This window comes from Rutidosis leptorrhynchoides, chromosome 2 (assembly GCF_046630445.1).
Source record: "Rutidosis leptorrhynchoides isolate AG116_Rl617_1_P2 chromosome 2, CSIRO_AGI_Rlap_v1, whole genome shotgun sequence".
Taxonomy (NCBI): domain Eukaryota; kingdom Viridiplantae; phylum Streptophyta; class Magnoliopsida; order Asterales; family Asteraceae; genus Rutidosis; species Rutidosis leptorrhynchoides.
Window position 1 is genome coordinate 253917837 of NC_092334.1, and position 4738 is coordinate 253922574.

Below are 4738 nucleotides of genomic sequence, written 5' to 3' on the forward strand. Positions count from 1 at the left end.
ATGATATCGACCCATCTATATATATTATTTGGAACAACCATAGACACTCTATATGCAGTAATGTTGGAGTTAGCTATACAGGGTTGAGGTTGATTCCAAAAATATATATACTTTGAGTTGTGATCTAGCCTGAGACGTGTATACACTGGGTCGTGGATTGATTCAAGATAATATATATCGATATATTTCTATACATCTAACTGTGGACAACTAGTTGTAGGATACTAACGTGGACAGCTGACTTAATAAATTTAAAACAGTAAAACGTATTAAAAATGTTGTAAATATATTTTGAACATACTTTGATATATATGTACATATTTGTTATAGGTTCGTGAATCGACCAGTGACCAAGTCTTACTTCCCGACGAAGTAAAAATCTGTGAAAGTAAGTTATAGTCCCACTTTTAAAATCTAATATTTTGGGATGAGAATACATGCAGTTTTATAAATGTTTTACGAAATAGACACAAGTAAGTAAAACTACATTATATGGAATATGCCCCTTTCGCTTGGTTACCTAAGAATTAGTAAACCGATCTATTAATTGATGTGAATCCTAAAGATAAATCTATTGGGCCTAACGAACCCCATCCAAAGTACCGGATGCTTTAGTACTTCGAATTCGTTTATATCATGTCCGAAAGATTTCCCGAAATGATAGGGGATATTCTTATATGCATCTTGTTAATGTCGGTTACCAGGTGTTCACCATATGAATGATTTTTATCTCTATGTACGGGATGTATATTGAAATATGAAATCTTGTGGTCTATTATTATGATTTGATAATATATAGGTTAAACCTATAACTTACCAACATTTTTGTTGACGTTTTAAGTATGTTTATTCTCAGGTGATTATTAAGAGCTTCCGCTGTTGCATACTAAAATAAGGACAAGATTTGGAGTCCATGCTTGTATGATATTATGTAAAAACTGCATTCAAGAAACTTATTTTTGATGTAATATATTCTTATTGTAAACCATTATGTAATGGTCGTGTGTAAATGGTATATTTTAGATTATCATTATTTGATAATCTACGTAATGCTTTTTAAACCTTTATCGATAAAAAAAGGTTATGGTTGTTTTAAAAATGAATGCAGTTGTTGAAAAACGTCTCATATAGAGGTCAAAACCTCGCGACGAAATCAGTTAATATGGAACGTTTATAATCAATATGAACGGGACATTCAGTGGACTCCTAGAGTTTACTTATCGAAAAGCATCACTGATAAGAACAGGCCATCAACAGGGTAATTAGGCCTGTTGAGGAGGATATTGGTACAGCACCGCCAGTCCTCCTGTTCGACGCTTTAGATGTTTAGCTAGGAGACCTGCTGAGCATACATAGCCACTAGAGACACATGAGCCACAGACAGTGATAAACTATGGAGCCACATTGAATGACCCAGATGTTACATGGGCATTACTCAGAGATTAGAAGAGACTTTATCGAGCTCTTAGAGTATACCTTCAGCGCAAGGGTGAAATGTCCCGTTCATATTGATTATAAACGTTCCATATTAATTGATTTCGTTGCGAGGTTTTGACCTCTATATGAGACGTTTTTCAAAGACTGCATTCATTTTTAAAACAACCATAACCTTTATTTTATCAATAAAGGTTTTAAAAAACATTACGTAGATTATCAAATAATGATAATCTAAAATATACTGTTTACACACGACCATTACATAATGGTTTACAATAGAAATATATTACATCGACATATGTTTCTTGAATGCAGTTTTTACACAATATCATACAAACATGGACTCCAAATCTTGTCCTTATTTTAGTATGCAACAGCGGAAGCTCTTAATATTCACCTGAGAATAAACATGCTTTAAACGTCAACAAAAATGTTGGTGAGTTATAGGTTTAACCTATATATATCAAATCGTAACAATAGACCAAAAGATTTCATATTTCAATACACATCCCATACATAGAGATAAAAATCATTCATATGGTGAACACCTGGTAACCGACATTAACAAGATGCATATATAAGAATATCCTCATCATTCCGGGACACCCTTCGGATATGATATAAATTTCGAAGTACTAAAGAATTCGGTACTTTGGATGGGGTTTGTTAGGCCCAATAGATCTATCTTTAGGATTCGTGTCAATTAGGGTGTCTGTTCCCTAATTCTTAGATTACCAGACTTAATAAAAAGGGGCATATTCGATTTCGATAATTCAACCATAGAATGTAGTTTCACGTACTTGTGTCTATTTTATAAATCATTTATAAAACCTTCATGTATTCTCATCCCAAAAATATTAGATTTTAAAAGTGGGACTATAACTCACTTTCACAGATATTTCCTTCCTCGGAAATAAGACTTGGCCCCGGATCGATTCACGAACCTATACAAATATGTACATATATATCAAAGTATGATCAAAATATAATTACAACCATTTTTATTATGTTTTAAAGATTTGAGTGTATTAAGTCAGTTGTCCTCGTTAGTAACCTACAACTAGTTGTCCATAATTAGATGTACAGAAATAAATCGATATATATATTATCTTGAATCAATCCACGACCCAGTGTATACATGTCTCAGGCTAGATCAAAACTCAAAGTATATATATTTTTGGAATCAACCTCAACCCTGTATAGCTAACTCCAACATTACTGCATATAGAGTGTCTATGGTTGTTTCAAATAATATATATACATGGGTCGATATGATATGTCAAAACATTTGCATACATGTCTATGGTATCCCAAGATTACATAATATATTAGAATACATGTATAATACAATATAAGTTAGCTAGAATATGATTTGTATAGATTTGTTAAACATTTCCCGTAGCTAAAAAGATCAAAAATATCCAATCTTGTTTTGCCCATAACTTCTTCATTTTAAATCCGTTTTGAGTGAATAAAATTGCTATGGTTTCATATTGAACTCTATTTTATGAATCTAAACAGAAAAAGTATAGGTTTATAGTCATAAATATAAGTTACAAGTCATTTTTGTAAAGGTAATCATTTCAGTCGAAAGAACGACGTCTAGATGACCATTTTAGAAAACATACTTCCACTTTGAGTTTAACCTTGATTTTTGGATATAGTTTCATGTTCATATGAAAAAATCATTTTCCCAGAAGAACAACTTTTAAATCAAAGTTTATCATAGTTTTTAATTATCCAAAACAAAACAGCCCCCGGTTTCATTACGACGGCGTATATTCGATTTTATGGTGTTCATCGTGTTTCCAGGTTTTAAATCATTAAGTTAGCATATCATATAGATATAGAACATGTGTTTAGTTGATTTTAAAAGTCAAGTAAGAAGGATTAACTTTTGTTTGCGAACAAGTTTAGAATTAACTAAACTATGTTCTATTGATTTCAAGTTTAAACCTTCGAATAAGATAGCTTTATATGCATGAATCGAATGATGTTAAGAACATCATTACTACCTCAAGTTTTGTGGATAAACCTACTGTAAAAGAGACAAATGGATCTAGCTTCAAAGGATCCTTGGATGGCTTGAAAGTTCTTGAAGCAGAATCATGAGACGAAAACAAATTCAAGTAAGTTCATCACTCGAAATAAGATTGTTATAGTTATAGAAATTGAACCAAAGTTTGAATATGAGTATTACCTTGTATTAGAAAGATATCTTAGTGTAAATAAGAAAGATTTCTTGAGGTTGGATGATCACTTTACAAGATTGGAAGTAAGCTAGCAAACTTGGAAGTATTCTTGATTTTATGAAACTAGAACTTATAGAATTTATGAAGAACACTTAGAAATTGAAGATAGAACTTGGGAGAGATCACTTAGATGAATAAAATTGAAGAATGAAAGTGTTTGTAGGAGTTTTTGGTCGTTGGTATATGGATTAGATATAAAGGATGTGTAATTTTGTTTTCATGTAAATAAGTCATGAATGATTACTCATATTTTTGTAATTTTATGAGATATTTCATGCTAGTTTCTAAATGATGGTTCCCACATGTATTAGGTGACTCACATGGGCTACTAAGAGCTGATCATTAGAGTGTATATACCAATAGTACATACGTCTAAAAGCTGTGTATTGTACGAGTACGAATACGGGTGCATACGAGTAGAATTGTTGATTAAACTGAACGAGGATGTAATTGTAAGCATTTTTGTTAAGTAGAAGTATTTTGATAAGTGTCTTGAAGTCTTTCAAAAGTGTATGAATAAATATTAAAACACTACATGTATATACATTTTAACTGAGTCGTTAAGTCATCGTTAGTCGTTACATGTAAATGTTGTTTTGAAACCTTTAGGTTAACGATCTTATTAAATGTTGTTAACCCATTGTTTATTATATCAAATGAGATGTTAAATATTTACATTATCATGATATTATGATATATAATATATCTTAGTATGATATATATACAGTTAAATGTCGTTACAACGATAATCGTTACATATATGTCTCGTTTCGAAATCATTAAGTTAGTAGTCTTATTTTTACATATGTAGTTCATTGTTAATACACTTAATGATATATTTACTTATCATTTAACATAATTAACCAAGTGTATCAATATCTTAATATGATTCATATGTACCTAGTAAGACGTTGTTATAACGATAATCGTTATATATATCGTTTTCGAGTTTCTTAATTTAATAGTCTCATTTTTATGTATATAACTCATTGTTAAAATACATAATGAGATACTTACTTATAATAAAATCATGTTAACTATATATATAT